This window comes from Peromyscus leucopus, chromosome 19 (assembly GCF_004664715.2).
Source record: "Peromyscus leucopus breed LL Stock chromosome 19, UCI_PerLeu_2.1, whole genome shotgun sequence".
Classification (NCBI taxonomy): Eukaryota; Metazoa; Chordata; class Mammalia; order Rodentia; family Cricetidae; genus Peromyscus; species Peromyscus leucopus.
The window spans coordinates 72,814,033-72,832,710 of record NC_051079.1 but is presented as its reverse complement, the minus strand read 5'-3'; positions in this window follow the sequence as shown (position 1 = coordinate 72,832,710).

The following is an 18,678-nucleotide window of genomic DNA, read 5'->3' as shown; positions in this document are numbered from 1 at the left end:
CAGCTCCCAGCCTGCCCCAGACTTCCCTTCTGGTCCAGAGGTGAGTACCCGGATCCAACCCGGACCCAATCCCTGGACACCAGCCACTCCGGGAAGACCTGCCCAACTTGGCACCAGGTTCTGGCCACCGGACAGCTCCCCTTCTAGCCCCATCGGGAGGGATCCCCTTTTCCAAGCCCCCCGGCAGTCCCTGCAATCTCCGCGCCCTGCCCCCACGCCCATCTGCCCGCGACTCCAGCCACTTTCTGAGACTTAGAGACCGGCCCCCAGCTCCCAGCCTGCTCCCGATTGCCATTCTGGACCAGAGCCCGCCCCGGACTTCCCTTCTGGACCAGAGAGTTGGACAAGAGAACTCCCTTTTGGACAAAAGAGAGAGTCTTCCTGAATCTGTCAGCTCTTTCTGAAACAAGTACACTGATAAGACGAAGAAAGAACCACAAGGAGATGGGCAGACATCAAGGCAGAAGTACATACAGCAAAATGAAGAGCAATACAGCATCACCAGAACCTAGCCCGCCTCCAACATCTAGACCTGAACACCAAAAATTGGAAGAAGCAGAAGAAAGTAGCCTTATGAGTAACTTCATGAAGAAGGTAGAGGCTTGTGTAGAGGAAAAGACAAGGAAATTGGAAGAACGCTATAAACAACTAGAGGAAAGAGCAAACAAATTAGAAGAAAACAATAAAGCCCTCCAAGAAAAAAATAAATTCCTGGAAGAAAACATTAAAGTCCTGGAAGAAAACATTAAAGTCCTGGAAGAAAACAATAAAACACTGAAAGAAAATCATGAAAAAGCAATGAAACAAACAAAGGAAACAGGCCAAGAACTGAAAAAGGAAATTGAAAAAATAAAGAAGACACAAACAGAGGGAATGCTGGAAATAGAAACCCTGAGTAAAAGATCAGGAACTTCGGATGCAAGTATAACCAACAGAATGCAAGAGGTGGAAGAGAGGATTTCTGGCATTGAAGATACAGTAGAAGAAATAGTTTCATCAGTCGAAGGAAACACTAAAGCCAACAAAGTCATGAACCAAAATGTCCAAGAAATCTGGGACACCATGAAAAGACCAAACCTACGAATTATAGGGATAGAAGAAGGTGAAGAATACCAACTCAAAGGCACAGAAAATATATTCAACAAAATTATAGAAGAAAACTTTCCCAACTTAAAGAAGGAAATGCCTATGAAGATACAAGAAGCCTATAGAACACCAAACAGACTAGACCCCCAAAAAAAGTCCCCTCGACACATAATAATTAAACAACTAAATGTACAGAATAAAGAAAGAATATTAAGAGCAGCCAAGGAAAAAGGCCAAGTGACCTATAAAGGTAAACCCATCAGAATAACACCCGATTTCTCAATGGAGACTATGAAAGCCAGAAGGACCTGGACAGATGTAATGCAGACACTAAGAAACCATGGATGTCAGCCCAGACTAATATACCCAGCAAAACTTTCAATCATCATAGACGGAAGGAACAAGACATTCGAAGACAAAGCCAGATTTAAACAATACCTATCCACAAACCCAGCCCTACAGAAAGCACTAGAAGGAAAATTCCAACCTAAGGAAGTCAGATACACACTCGAAAACACAGGCAATAGATAAAGCCACAACAGTAAACCCCAAAGAAGGGAAGTACACACACACTACCACCAAAAATGACAGGGATGAACAATCACTGGTCGTTAATATCCCTTAATATCAACGGACTTAATTCACCTATAAAAAGACATAGACTTACAGAATGGATACGAGAGCAGGACCCATCTTTCTGCTGCATACAAGAAACACATCTCAAATTCAAAGACAGACACTACCTAAGAATAAAAGGCTGGGAAAAGACTTTTCAATCAAATGGTCTTAAGAAAAAAGCAGGGGTAGCCATCCTGATATCCAACAAAATAGACTTCAAACTAAAATCAATCAAAAGAGATCAAGAAGGACATTATATACTCATCACAGGAAAGATCCACCAAGATGAAGTTTCAATTCTGAACATTTATGCCCCAAACACAAGGGCACCCACATATGTAAAAGAAACATTACTAAAGCTTAAACCACATATAAAACCCCACACATTAATAGTGGGAGATCTCAACACCCCACTTTCACCACTGGACAGATCTCCCAAATCGAAACTTAACAGAGAAATAAAGGACTTAACTGATATCATGACCCAATTGGACCTAATAGATATCTACAGAACATTCCATCCTAACAAGAAAGAATATACATTCTTCTCAGCACCCCATGGAACTTTCTCTAAAATTGACCACATACTTGGCCACAAAGCATATCTCAACAGATACAAAACAATTAGAATAACCTCCTGTGTTCTATCAGACCACCATGGGTTAAAGTTAGATCTCAACAACAACAAAAACTACAGAAAACCTACTTTCTCATGGAAACTGAATAATGCTCAACTAAATCACCAATGGGTTAAGGAAGAAATAAAGAAAGAAATTAAAGACTTCCTAGAGATCAATGAAAATGAAGACACCACATACCAAAACTTATGGGACACAATGAAAGCAGTGCTAAGAGGGAAATTCATAGCACTAAATGCACACATAAAGAAGTTGGAGAAATCTCACACTAGTGACTTAACAGCACACCTGAAAGCTCTAGAACAAGAAGAAGCAAAGTCTCCCAGGAAGAATAGACGCCAGGAAATTATCAAAGTGAGAGGGGAAATTAATAAATTAGAAACTAAGAGAATAATACAAAAAATTAATGAAACAAAGAGTTGGTTCTTTGAGAAAATCAACAAGATAGACAAGCCCTTATCCAAACTAACCAAAAGACAGAGAGAGAGAATCCAAATCAACAAAATCAGAAATGAAAAGGGGGACATAACAACAGACATTGAGGAAATCCAGAGAATTATAAGGTCATATTTCAAAAACCTCTACTCCACAAAACTGGAAAACTTAAAAGAAATGGACATTTTTCTGGATAAGTACCACATACCTAAGTTAAATCAAGACCAGATAAACTATTTAAATAGCCCAATAACCCCTAAGGAAATAGAAACAGTCATTAAAAGTCTCCCAACCAAAAAAAGCCCAGGACCAGATGGTTTCAGCACAGAATTCTACCAGATCTTCAAAGAAGAGTTAATACCAATACTCCCTAAATTGTTCCACATAATAGAAACAGAAGGAACATTACCAAACTCCTTTTATGAGGCTACAATTACCCTGATTCCTAAACCAAACAAGGATACAACAAAGAAAGAGAACTACAGACCGATCTCCCTCATGAACATTGATGCAAAAATACTCAATAAAATATTGGCAAACAGACTCCAAGAACACATCAGAACAATTATCCACCATGATCAAGTAGGCTTCATCCCAGGGATGCAAGGGTGGTTCAACATACGAAAGTCCATCAACGTAATACACCATATAAACAAACTCAAAGAAAAAAACCACATGATCATCTCACTAAATGCAGAAAAGGCATTTGACAAAATCCAGCACCCCTTCATGATAAAAGTCTTGGAGCGATCAGGAATACGGGGAACATACCTAAACATAATAAAGGCAATATATAGCAAACCAACAGCCAACATCAAATTAAATGGAGAGAAACTCAAAGCAATTCCACTAAAATCAGGAACGAGGCAAGGCTGTCCACTCTCCCCATACTTATTCAATATAGTACTTGAAGTTCTAGCCAGAGCAATAAGACAACATAAGGAGATTAAGGGGATACAAATTGGAAAGGAAGAAGTCAAGCTTTCCCTATTTGCAGATGACATGATAGTATACTTGAGTGACCCCAAAGATTCCACCCAGGAATTGATAAAGCTTATAAACACCTTCAGCAACATAGCAGGATACAAGATCAACTCAAAAAAATCAGTAGCCTTCCTATATACAATGGACAAAGAAGATGAGAAGGCAATTAGAGATACATCACCCTTTACAATAGCCAAAAATGACATAAAATACCTCGGGGTAACACTAACCAAGCAAGTGAAGGACCTATATGACAAGAACTTTAAGTTCCTGAAAAAAGAAATTGAAGAAGATGTCAGAAAATGGAAAGATCTCCCATGCTCATGGATAGGCAGGGTTAACATAGTAAAAATGGCAATCTTACCAAAAGCAATATACAGATTCAATGCAATCCCCATCAAAATACCAACACAATTCTTCACAGACCTGGAAAGAATAATACTCAACTTCATATGGAAAAACAAAAAACCCAGAATAGCTAAAAGAAACCTGTACAATAAAACAACTTCTGGAGGCATCACAATCCCTAACTTCAAGCTCTACTATAGAGCTACAGTAATAAAAACAGCTTGGTATTGGCATAAAAACCGACATGTGGACCAATGGAATCGAATTGAAGACCCTGACATTAACCCACACACCTATGGACATATAATTTTTGACAAAGAAGCCAAAAGTGTACAATGGAAAAAAGAAAGCATCTTCAACAAATGGTGCTGGCATAACTGGATATCAACGTGTAGAAGGCTGCAAATAGATCCATATCTGTCACCGTGCACAAAACTTAAGTCCAAGTGGATCAAAGACCTCAACATAAATCCAGCTACTCTAAACCTGCTAGAAGAGAAAGTAGGAAGTAATCTTGAACGCATTGGCATAGGAGATCACTTCCTAAATATAACACCAGTAGCGCAGACACTGAGACAAACAATCAATCAATGGGACCTCCTGAAACTGAGAAGCTTTTGTAGAGCAAAGGATACGGTCAACAAGGCAAAGCGACAGCCTACTGAATGGGAAAAGATCTTCACCAACCCCACAGGTGACAGAGGACTGATATCCAGAATATATAAGGAACTCAAGAAATTAGACATCAAAACGACCAACAGTCCAATTGAGAAATGGGCTTTAGAATTAAACAGAGAATTCTCAACAGAGGAAACCCAAATGGCTGAAAGACATTTAAGGAACTGCTCAACATCCCTAATCATCAGGGAAATGCAAATCAAAACAACTCTGAGATACCACCTTACGCCTGTCAGAATGGCTAAGATCAAAAACACTGAAGACACTTTATGCTGGAGAGGTTGTGGAGCTAGAGGAACTCTCCTCCACTGCTGGTGGGAATGCAAGCTTGTACAACCACTTTGGAAATCAATATGGCGCTTTCTTAGAAAATTGGGAATCAATCTCCCCCAAGATCCAGCTATACCACTTTTGGGCATATACCCAAGAAATGCTCAATCATACCACAAGAGCACTTGCTCAGCTATGTTCATATCAGCATTGTTTGTAATAGCCAAAACCTGGAAACAACCTAGATGCCCTTCAACTGAAGAATGGATAAAGAAATTGTGGCACATATACACAATGGAATACTACTCAGCAGAGAAAAACAATGACATCATACGGTTTGCAGACAAATGGATGGATCTAGAAAAAATCATCCTGAGTGAGGTGACCCAGACTCAGAAAGACAAATATGGTATGTACCCACTCATAGGAAGATACTAGATGTGGAACAAGGATGACTGAACCGCTACTCACATCACCAGTGAGGCTACCTGGAAAACGGGACCCCAAAAAAGACATGGAGAAATGGATGAGATCTACATGAACAGCCTGGTCATGAGTGGGAACAATGAAGAGCGACGGTCGAGGGAAAGAGAGTGGGAGATCCTAGCTGGATCAAGAAAAGAGAGGGAGAACAACGAATAGGAGACCATGGTAAATGAAGACCACATGAGAAGGGGAGGAAGCAGAGAGCTAGGGAGGCCCACGGAGATCCACAAAGATACCGCCAGAAAAGACTGCTGGCAATGGACGAGAGACGGCAGGAACTGACCTACTCCGGTGATGGGATGGCCAGACACCCTGTTAGTTGTGCCATAAACCCCATCCAAGGAAGGTCTGAGGAATCTGGATGCAGACATCCATGGCTGGGCCCCTGGTGGAGCACTGGGAGTCTAATTAGTGAGAAAGAAGAGGGTTTATATGAGCGAGAATTGTTGAAGCCAGGGTTGGATAAAGCACAGGGACAAATAGCCAAACGAATGGAAGCACAGGATCTATGAACCAAAGGCTGAGGGGCCCCCAACTGCATCAGGCCCCCTGAACGGGTGAGACAGTCATTTGGCTTGATCTGTTTGGGAGGCAGCCGTGTGTTGGTGCCGGGTCCTGGGCTTGTTGCATGAGTTGGCTGTTTGAATCCTGGGACATATGCAGGGACACTTGGCTCGGTCTGGGAGGGGGGGACTGGTCCTGGCTGGACTGAGTCTACCAGGTCGATCCCGGTCCTCGGGGAGACCTTGATCTGGAGGAGGTGGGAATGGGGGGTGGGATGGGGGGAGGGGGAGGGGGGCGAGAGTGGGAGAACAGGGGAATCTGTGGCTATTATGTTGAATTAAATGATGTTGTAAAATAAATTTACTTAATAAAAAAAAAAAAAAAAAAAAGAAGAAAAAGAAACATCTGACAGGCTCTTCAACAGCTCTGGCTTGTTCCAGGCACATCACAGTCGCTCAGTAAGTAGTTGTTGAAAGAATAAATGGAACTGAGTTACTGAATGAGTGGAGTGTTTAAGGTGATACCCAGATTGGCACCTCATGGAAAAGGACAGAGATAACACCCAATGTACCACCATCTAGAGGACCTTTAACGGGCTGCTCACCACCATCAGCAAGGAAACACTGGCTAGCTTGCACCTTACACTCAAGCAGATTTAAATGAGTTCAGATATGGTGGATGAGAAGGTTACAAGTGAAACTCCATGGCTGAGCTGAGGCCATGGTTACCGCCTCGACATTTGTGTGGCTTCTCTGTCTTTTGTTCAGGTGTTCCTGTTTCTCCACAGTGCAAAGCAGCTGGACACTCGGTGTTCTAGTTAATTCTCTGTTGTTGTGATAAACACTGTAAGCAAGAACAACTTCCAGTGAGAAAAGGGTTTCCTTCAGCCTACATTTCCAGGTCAAAGCCCATTGTTGAGAGAAGTCAGGACAAGCATGGCAGGAACGGGAGCAGAAACCATGGGAATCCTCATGACTGGCTTGCTGTCTGCCTCAGTCTCAGCCAGCTTCCTTTTACAGCAAAAGCCCAACAGCCTAGGGATGCTCTCACCCACAGAGGGTTGGACCTTTCCATAGCATCATCAATCAAGATACCCTCTCACAGGTATGGTCAAAGGCCAACCTGATGTAGGCAGTTCTTTGATTGAACTTCTCTCTTCCCAGTGTCAAGTTGACAATAAAACTAACCATTGCACTCACTAAAGAAAACAAAAGACAGAAAGGTCCAGAAGTCTTTCTCCGGAGTAACCTAAATGGTCAGAAGAAAGCACCGTCACTATCTAAATTAGAGGATTCGGATTGGAAAGGAAGTTGCTTCACCTCACAAGGGGATTGAGACCTGAGACCTTGTACCAGGGGCCAAAAAGTTCCATGTGAGGCTCCCAAAAAGCGTGGGAGCCATGTGAGGCAGTGGAATGGACTCCAGCAAGGTGCATAGGTCTCAGACCTGATGTAGATCTATTGTCTCACTCAGTACAGAAATGTTGGATATAATTACCAACATTGGGGGAAATCTAATCCCTCATTATGTTACATTAATTTAAATGGTCATTATAAATGCAAATCCTTATATAGCCCAGCAAATGTAGATGAATATTCTCATAACTTGGTGGGAGAGCGTTTAAGTTTTCACAAAAGTCAACTACTCCACAAAAAAAGGCGGGACTGAAAGCTTCAAAACTTAATACATGTAACAAGAAGTATGACTCTCGTACTTAATATCTGAATAATTAGAAATTAAAAACCCAACCTCTCATAAAAGTAATTGAAGCAAACCTAAACTGGGAACATGCTTAGTGAAAGATGTATTATTCAGGTGGTCAATGGGCTTACTGTTATTTTTTAACCATAGAAAGGAAACATTCTGGGAAAAGAGAAAGGGGTACAAATAGGCTAATTAGTCTATGAAGGAATTCCCAACAAACCTGTGGGATAGTGCTCTTCACTGATTAAAAAAAAAAAAAAAAAGACAAATAAGCCCATATCAAGTATAAATTCAATTCTCTCTGTGCAAAAATAATTTCTTAAAGCACTGGATATAAATTATTAAAAGAAATTTAGGAACATTTAGCAAAGAGTTTAACAATACACTAACATTTGAGCTAAAAATTCTATTTCTAAAAATTCATCCTAAAAAATTTAGTGAAAAATAATCAAAGAGCATAACAAAAGATGTTTCTAACTGCATTTGTGAGGAAATTGATAAGCAATCTAAATTTATTGAATAGATTAAATGTTGATTGGATTAATTAATCTAATTAATTAAATTATTAAATGTTGAATGAAATCAAGATAATGTTTTTATTCACGGTGGAATATGTGTAGTTATTGACATGGAAAATGTTTGTGATATTTAAGTGAGAAGGGTTGGATGCCAGGATGTATTTAAAATATGATCCATTTTTAATTCTGAATTGATAGTTGCAGAGAGAAATAAAAAGTTTAAAATGTGCAGAAACTTAAAGTATTATTCTGTGATTGCTGAGAGATATTGTGGGTGAATTTTCACCAATGAACATTTTAAAAGTAAAAAGTAAGGAAATGCAATTTTGATGAAAGTATCAGAATTCTGCCAGTATATTTTAAGATTCTAAATGCATATGAAAGAGGAATCTTGAATAAAATTCATCATTGATTTTGATTTCCCATTCCACAGACAAGACCAAAACAGATTATTAGGTTACCAGTAAATTGAGTCTCCTACCATGAAAACTGTTGACAGTTTTAATTTTTAATATTAGCATAGCTAATATTAAATATAAATGTCACTGTCTCAAAATAAACATTTGGTTTTGACAGTCTAAGGCATTTGTTGATTCAAAGTTAAGTACAGAAAGAAATATTTAGCCACTGCCTCCAAAGACATTGTAGAAACATCCAGAAGAAAAGAAAGGTCTAGGTTTTGTCTGCAGAGGGCATCAATTGATTTATTTAATTTAAAAAATCTCTCCTATGGTTTATTCAGCATTATCTATAGCACCATACTGAAAAATCAGTTGGGGTCATTCTGGCCCCCTTTCCTTTTCAATGAGCCTAATAAAAGCTAAGTAAAATTCACATATTAGCAGCAGTAATATCTTAGCATTGGAAAATAGTTTTCTTCCTAGGTCTACAGATAATTCACCTGGGTGTTTGCTGTCCTTCATTTCTAATTAGGTACAGCATTCAAGAACTCATGTATCCACTGCCTCAAAATTATAAAAACCGCCTTTAAAATGATAGAAACCAGTGGCACGGGGATGGTCCTCCCTCCTTGTTGAAGACAGTGCTCCCTAGCAGACAGGTGCCTACAAGGAAAGACTGGAAGTGGTGAGAGTTCACTCAGAGTTCTCTTGATTCTGCACTTGACTTCGCCTTTGTGCTGCTCCAATTGGAAGGTGGGAGAAATAATGTCTTCTCTTACCTGCCTCTTAAAAACTCATGGGTAACTAATCATTCAGCCACAGGAACAGGGAGGGTCCAGACTTTGCAGAACTGGCTTTGGATGCACATTAAATGAGCAGCCTGAATTAAAAGAACAATTTCATGTGTACAGAAGATGCCTTGGGGGTGCTGCCAGTGAGGAAATTCATGGGTAAGAAGCCCCCTTGACTCCTTACCTCTTGTCAAAGCTGTTGAACTACCTGAATAAATGAAGTAAGGCTGGCTACCCTCCCAAGACCGGTTCTAACTTAAAGTCAGCCTAGCTACAGGTCATGTTTTACAGCTTGAATACCATTTATCCACTGCTCATGGTTTTGTTGGTACCAAGGACTCCAACCATGCTTCTGACATAGTGAACACCAACAACGAACAATGACAAAAGGAAAGTGCCCATGAAAAGAAGCAAACTTGGCAAAATCTGAAGCCAAAATACTTACCAAACCTTCCTAGCAACAGCTTAAGACTGATATATCATCTTCAAGCAGCTTGCCAAAGTGATGTAACTAGGGAAGACAAAGAGACAGAGACGAGGAGAGAGATGGCAATACCTAAACCAAGTGGATGAAGACACCGTATTAGCGTCCCTTCTGCTCTGCAGGTGTGAGGCTTTGAATGTAGATATCTTCACAGTGCAAATGTTGAATGCTTTGGGGAGTTGATGGGAACTTTAAGAAGCAGGACCTGGCTCAATGAAGTGGGACACTTCTGGATGCTATGAACTAACCAGGCCTGCTTCATCATGCCCAGCCCCTTCTGTTGTGATGGACTGAACTGTGGAAATCAACCCTCACTCTCTTTCTCATTTTGTATTATTTAATATTTTTGGAATTCATTGAAAATTTCATGCGATGTATTTTAATCATAGTCACAGCCCACCCAACTTTGTGTTCTCTTTTCAGATGTTCTGTGATTGAGTAAGTAACATACTAAGTGTAAGAAAAATAAACAAGATTAAAGGTTCTGCCTTCCCCTAAATAAAGAACTCATTTCATACATATACATGAAGATGTACATAAATATATAACATTTCCTGAAGTGTGTGAATATATCTTTGAGAGAGAGAGAGAAAATGTACTACACAAAGAGAAAGGGAAACAATTAATCAGGTATTATCTGCTGTCCCTATTTTATCAATGATTGTGACATGCCAAATGCAAATATATGAAAAGCGTCCATGTATTTGAAAAAGGATGATTATAAAGAAAAAGAAAAACAAGGAAACCAAACACCTCTGATGTCAATCCAGCCTGCATAGCATATGAATAACCAGAAACCCATCTAAACCATTTGAATATTAATACAATTGTGTGCCCTCTCTCCATATTATTATCTACCCACCCAATCAAATGCCTTCATTGCCTACATAGAGACAGACCAACTGGACAGAAGAACGGCAGCTGCTGGAAATGCCTCCCAAGAAGAAAAGATGCAGACCTTATGCTGGATGGTTTATTGTAGTGTTCACTGCCCACCTGGGGATTGAGTTTTATTAGCTGCCTGCACTGGCCGAAAGCACACTAAATGGTCACGAATCAATCTGTGTGAAGGAGGCATTTAATTTGTATCTTGGCTGAGAAGGTCCTGTTATTTGCAAAATTAGCTTGATCCAAGTAAAAAGCTAGGGATTGGCTGCAAAGGAGCCATTTCTTAATCAAGGAGGACCAATTCCCCAAAGCAAAGGAGTTGAATGTATTTTATTTTCACCACATTACCTGGGAAACTGCTGTGAAGCAGAGAGGCTTGGGATGTAGGAAACACTGAGACCAAGATGAAATCAAATGGCCAAATGAAAACGCCAAGTTCAATTCAAAAAATAGAAAGAATATTGAATTTCTGAAAATGATCACACAGCATTTCCTGAAAACACTGGAGCAGCAATTCTTATACTCGTGGAGATCATTTCAAGATGCTAAAAGCCACAAGCATGCTCTCCTAGCAGTTCAAGGACACCTTGAAGGCTGCACAGACCATGCCGTGCGTGACAGGAAAACAGTCACTTCTGGGCATCTGTGGATCTGCTCTGCCATCCTCTTAAGCCCATGCAGTGAAGAAACACTTCATCAAAGTGGTCCTGATGAGCCAGAAATGTGCATCTCTGCATCTTGAAATCCTCACAAGGAGTAGACGAATTGTCACTCCAGTTCCAAACTGGTTGTGGAAAGAAATTGGGGACAGAGCTGTTGGGGGAGGGGGCGTGCCTGGGAAAGGATAGCCTGCCACTCTGAGTTTGTGGAATGTCCAAGAAGGTGGAGAACAAAATTGCGGAGCTATGTACGCAGGAACCTTGGACCTCTAGACCACTGTAGCAAAAACCATTCCTGTTGATGTGATATGCCCTCTCCAGAGGGTCTATCATCCAATATGTGTGGCCAGATCACTAAACAGAAAGCTGAGCATGTGTGCTACCAACAGTCAACATTTCCTGTCATGTTTAAAACCTGTGCTTCCTCTCTGGGCTGCAACTTTAAAGCGAAGATGGAAGAGAGAAGCAAGGTTTAGAGTTAACATGATATTTAATTACTGGTTACTTTGAACAAATAGCCAAATTCATTGTTGAAAATATTTATATATAACATATATATAATTATATTTTTAAAACATATATATATATAAATTATATATGTACACAAATACATATCCTGTCATAGCCCAGAAATAACTGGAGACACTTGTGTAGCCTAACTTAGGTACCTGGAAAGAATGTGGGGTCGGGGAGGGTGTTTAAGTGTATGTGTACATGCATGTGTGACAGAGCACATAGGATGATCAGAGGACAATTTTCTCAAGTCCTTTCTCCCTTTCCACTGGGAACTGGGTAGTTCTCGGGTCACCAGGGCTATACAGCAAATGCCGTTATCAACCGTGTGCCATCTTGCCAACCCTATTTCACTCATTTTTACTAACCAGTTTGGCATCCTCTAGAGCATAAGTTTGGAACACAACTTTTACATGTCCCCTTCGGTTATACAGTGTAAGCCCTACCAGCGAAAAATAAAATAAGTAGGTAAGCCATTAGGGCAGTGAAAAGGAGAGGCTGCACTAGTGTGAGGTGAGTTGTAAGAAGAGAGCAAGCTATTCAGTGCCTGAGCAAAAGTAAAGCACAGAGGAAGAGTCCAGATAGTGTGTGTATGTGTATGTGTGTGTGTGAGCCTCTATAAATCTGTGGTAACAGGAAACAAGAATCCCCATCAGCTCATGGAACTTTTGGAAAACATACAGGAAAAGAAAAGAACACAGGAAAGCCATGACAGGTGGAAAAAGTCCCTAGAGAGACGTCTCCTCAGGACACAGCTCCTGCTGCTCTGTGTGCCTCCTGCTTTGTCTTGACTGACTCCATCTCTTTCTGCAAACTCTGTGTCAGTGTGTTTGGGTCACTCTCCTGCCTCCTGACCCTCCACCACCAACTAGATCTGTCATCTGATGCCAAGCCCTGGTACTGGGCAGACTCTGCAGCCCAGCGCTCAACAGAACTTTTGCTATGTGACATGGGTAGCAAGTTTGGTTTAAAAGGCAATGGTTCCAGAATCAAGCAAAGGCTGTCAGGGGCCTGCTGCCCCAAAAGTCCATGTGCTAGAAATAAAGTCCAAGGCCCAGCAGCACCACACGAGGAAAACACAGACAAAGTGAGAGCAAATTGGGAAGGCAGATTTTTCTTCTGCAAAAAGGGGTGTTGCTTCTTCATTCTATTCCCAAGGACACTGAGCAGGAAAAGTGATAGGTTTTGTCCTATCTCCAGGGTGCTGTGTTTTTCCCCCAATGGCTGGAGTCTGACCAGTCTTTTGCAATTGACTAAAAATTGGCACAAAAAAAAATAAAGGAAATAGTAGAAGGGGTCGGCTGCTCTGGGCCATCAAGTTTGGGGAATACAGGAATGGAGGTGGCTTTCATAAACGGAAAGTTTTACAAAGTGAGGGAAGTGACAAACTGGGATTTCAATAGTTAACATTCCTGCCATCATGCCTTTAGTAGAAAAGATCTGGATTCCCTGTAATTACTCGGCTCACATGCAAGTTGGCGTCTGTGATACCCAGACACTCACGAGGCTACTGGAGACAAAGCAGCTGGTTACAAAGAATCAGAAGGCAAGTCTCACTCCTTTAGCCTCTGACATTCTGCTGACCCCAGCTGTTTGTGATGTCCAGGTCAGATTCCAGAGGTCCTGGTTCATATTGGGCTGGTGAGCAGAGAGCTCTCTTCACCAGCCAGCCTGGAAAAAAACAAAACAAAACAAAACAAAAAAACTAGATAAATACAGGAAGAATTTCCTTTTTATTATTTTATTATTAGCATGGCATCACCATGCTCTTCCACAGCTAAGGGCTATTTCCTATAATCTTATTATAGGAAAACTATGCAGTCACAGGCTAAGATGGCAACACAGACCGTCGACTATGGTTTAGCAATTCCATTCCTAGCTATGTACCTAAAAGAAGGAAAATCAGGTGGCTACATGCCAGGAGGCATAGCACTCACAGTAGCCAAGCACTAGAGACAAGCCAAGTGCTCATGGGCAGATGGATAGAGAAACAAAGTTGTTGTGTCCCTGAAATGGAATATTATTAAGATTAAAAGTAATGAAGTCCTGACATGTGCTACAGTGTGGATGAACTTTGAAAATGTCACACCAGGTGACAGGAGCCAAATATAAAAATTGTAGATCCTACAAGTCTATTCCTATTAAATATCCAGGCAAATTCATAGATTGTAGGTGAGATCAAGCTAGACTGTATGGTACGTACAGAGCTTGAGTTTGGGGGATGAAAAGATTTTGAAAACCGACAGTACCTCATGAATGCAATCAATGCCAGCCTGTAACATACACTGAGAATGGGTGAAAACAGCAATTATTTTATTTTGTGAATAATTTACTGTAATCAGGGAAGAAAGCAGGTGAAGAAACACTTACTGGAGATCAAAAGACAACAGACTAGCAAACCTGTCACTACATGCTTCTCTTCGGATACTCAAAAGGACTGTATGTTGAGGGCTTGCTCCCTAACCTGTGGCATTACTGGGAGGCAGTAGAACCTGTAGGAGATGAGAGGCTATTGAAAGGAAGCTAGATCATTGGGGAAAAGCCCTCAAAAGAGACCGCAGAGTAGGGCCCTGTTCTCTTGTCTCTATTTGACTCCAAACTACTATGAACTGAGGAGGGTCACGCACCACACAGTCCCACCATGTGGTGCTATGCTACCACGGGCTCAGAAACAAGTCAGCTGATCGTGGAACAAGCCCTCTGTAACTGTGAGCTTAAATAGGCCTGCTTTCCTTTAGGCCAATAATCTCACCAACACGTTTTCCACCAAACTGGTAGATACACTGACAGACATTTACACGACGACATGGAAGCCCTGAATTATTTTAAATCTCTTACCAGCTTCTGTACAGCGTGTCTTGCTGACCATGGGCTCTGCTAGAGGGTCTGGCAGACCCATATGGGACTGGATGTGAGTTATATATAAGGGATGATTCTTATTCCTGATTGTATCTTGTAACTAAATAAATAACAAAGTTAATTCTGACTCCTCAGGGATAAATTCTGCAGTCTCAATATGTAAGACCACTCTTTCAGCATACTGGGAGTCAGTAACTATGCTGAGAGGTTCTGAAAAATCCATTAATACCATCAGGATAGCATATAATTCTGATTTTTTTAAACTTGATTATAAGGGCTTTGAACCATTTTACTTAAATTTTCTGATTTGTAGCCCACCTTTCCTTGTTTGTTTGCAACTGTATAAACTGTAGGGGCTCCAGATATTGGTGTTTCCCATACAATGCAAAGCAGGATCCAATCAGCTCTCTTTTTAAGTTTAATTCTATCTCTTTTGGAATACTTGCTGTTAATCTCTCCAAAAACAATTACTGCAAGCTCTTTGCCAAGGTTCAATTTCTGCCCATAATTTGTCAATTTCATCATTAATTAAAGGCACAGCAATTTCTGGTGGGTCTATTCTTGCTAATTGACTAAGTCTCAATTTTCCTTTTAAAATCAAGCAGAGATCTTTTCCACATAAGTTTTTAATTTTTTACTCCATTTATTTGGTAGAAATATCCATTCCAATATAATATCATCCTTCTTCATTAAAAGTTCTGTAGGAGAATGCCTAGAGGGTAAAATAACCAAAATGCAATCCAGCTTTGGATCCGCATGGTCTACATGTGCATCTTATATTTTCTTTTCCACCAAGGCCAATTCTCTCTCAACTTCAGGTGATAATTCTCTTGGACTATTTAAGTCCTTATCATCCTCTAAGGTTTTGAACAAATTACTCAGTTCATCATTTTTTACCCCAACAGCAGTCTGTAGACTGGTAATGTTTCTGAATAATCTTCAAAAGTCATTAAGAGTCCATAATAGATCTCTCCTAATTTGCACCTCTGGGGGTCTAATTTTCTATAGACCTACACATTTTATAGCCTAAATAATTAATAGAATCTCTTCTTTGTATCTTTTCAGAGGCAATTTGTAATCCCCAGCAAGGCAAATTTTTCTTTACTTCTTCAAACATTCTTTCTAAGGTATCTACATTTCAATCAGCTAGTAATATATTGTCCATGTACAGATAAATTATAGATTTAGGAAATTGTTTACACATTACTTCCAATGGTTGTTGAACAAAATATTGGCACAGAGTTGGGCTATTTAACAGTCCCTGTGGGAGAACCCACTATTGATATCTCTTAACGGATGAGAATTATAAGTAGGCACTGTAAAAGCAAATCTTTCTCTGTCTTTTTCTTCTAAGGGTATTGAAAAGAAACAGTCTTTTAAATCAATAACTATAAGAGGCCATCCTTTAGGTAACAGAGTAGGCAAAGGCATCCCAGATTGTAGAGAGCCCATTGGCTGAATTACCTTGTTAATTGCTCTTAGGTCTGTCACCATTCTCCATTTACCAGATTTCTTTTTAATAACAAATACAGGAGAATTCCAAGGGCTGGCTGATTCTTCAATATGCTGAGCATTTAACTGCTCTTGTACCAGCTCTTCTAAGGCCTACTGTTTCTCTGTTGTTAAAGGCCATTGCTAAACCCATACAGGCTTGTCTGTTAACCATTTCAAAGGCAGAGCTGTTGGTGTCTTTGAAATATCAGCAGTTGTTGTGCCCTGTTCTTGTACAATCTGGATGGTTAGTGACCACTCATTAGAATAATACCTTCTAATATTTCTCTCAGAAACGTGTTAGTTTATGATTTGTTTCTGAGTTTGAAGGAATGTTAATCTGGGTATTCCACTGTTGTAATAGATCATGGCCCCATAAATTCATGGATATATTAGCAACATATGGTTTTAAGTTTCCTCTTTGTCCTTCTGTCCCTATGCATTCAACCCATCTTGCTGTCTATTTTCACTTGAGATAATGTTCCAATCCCTAACAGCTGAACATGTACCTCCTGAAGAGGCCAATTTGGATGCCAAAATTCTGGTGCAATTATCATGACATCCACACCTATGTCTACAAGACCTTCAATGACAATGTCATTTATTCAAATTTTTAACTCTGATTTTGTTTATTTATAGAAGTTTGCCAAAATATTTGCTTTTTGGTTTCTGCTAAATTTTTTGTTCTTTCTCCTATAGCTGTTCTATTATCCAGAGCAGTATTTTTTTTACAATAGGCATTAGGTTCTTCACTTGCTCTGGGAAGGAGTTTCCTCCACTGTGGCAGGGAGCGACTGAACCAAATTTGAGATGGGGGCCTGTTAGAGGCCCCTCAGTGAGTTTCCCAATGGCAAGGGCAAAGGATTACCTTGTCTGTCCCTTGTTGATCTACATTCATTAGTCCAATGTTTGCCTTTGCCACACCTTCTGCATAATCCAGAAGGGAGGAGCATTCTGTTGCCATTGTTCCTTGAAGAAACATTGTTTTTAGAAATGCCCTGTTTACAGTCTCTTTTTAGGTGACCTTGTTTACAACAACTAAAGCATCTGACATTATTATTTTTCTTCAAATCTCTTGAAATCACCTCTCCTATCCACATATCATCATGGTCATGATATTAAATATTAATTGTATCTCTGATCCATTCTCTTCCTCCGAGGGTACTGATCTTGCCTTTAATGGCCTAATACCCCTTTACATGCTGCACTGGCATTTCCAAAAGTCATAGATTCAATTATTATCTGTCTAGCTTCTCAATTTGGTATCATTCTATTTACTGCTAAAGATAGCCTTTGTAAGAAATCTGTAAAGTTTCTTTTGTGACCTATATAACTTTTGTAAATTACTCAATTTTCTCTCTTGCTTTTTCATTTCTGTCCCATGCATTTATGGATGCAATGCAGCATAGAATTAGGGTGTGGTCATCATATAAAGATTGTCATTGTATATCAGTATAATTGCCTTCTCCAGGAAGTTGATCATGGGAAATTCCCATACCTCTAGCCCTACATCATTGTTCTATAGTCTTAGCCTCCTCTTTCCACCAGGTTCTCCACTGTAACTGTGGACCAGCCTCTAGGAGAGCTGTAACCAATTCTTTCCAGTCCTGAGGGATAATTCTATTACAAGTTGACCATGAGTTTAATATCTTCTTTACAAATGGAGAATGCATACCATATGAGACTATAGCTTCTTTAAATCTCCTCAAGTTAATATTTCCACAGGAGTCCAGTTAGCTCATACACAGCCTTGAGCATTTGCCAGTTCCTATAAGGTTATTGGATAGATTAAAGTTGGTTGTTTCAAAACCTTAGACTGTTTCTCTGTAACTGTACAATTCAATGCTGAGATATTTTCATCTTTAAATTCTTCTGTCTGGGTCTGAATATCTCTATGATCTGTTTTAACAAATTTTTCTAAAACTTCTATCTTGGCACTCAAATTAACCAAACTTTTTAATGCCAAAACAAAAACAACCAAACAAACAATATTCATAATTGACATTATGTAAATCCCATCAACATTAATTATCCTCTCATTTAATTGTTCCATTTTCAGACTGCCTAATGTGTTATCAAACAGAGATCAAATTCCCTCCATTGTTTCTCATCTTTTAACATGGGAAGAAAATTCTCTTTTAGCTAATTCCTCCCTTAATTGACTCACCAAGTCTGCTGACTGCATAGAACAGTAAAAGTCCAAGGGAGTTTCAAGGCTATTGGTGAAATTATTAAGGCCACTCCACATAGTTAAAAGAAAGATTTATTTAGTGGGTAACTTACAAATGAAGGGATAGGTAGGTTGTGGAGTCTGGGAAAGGTG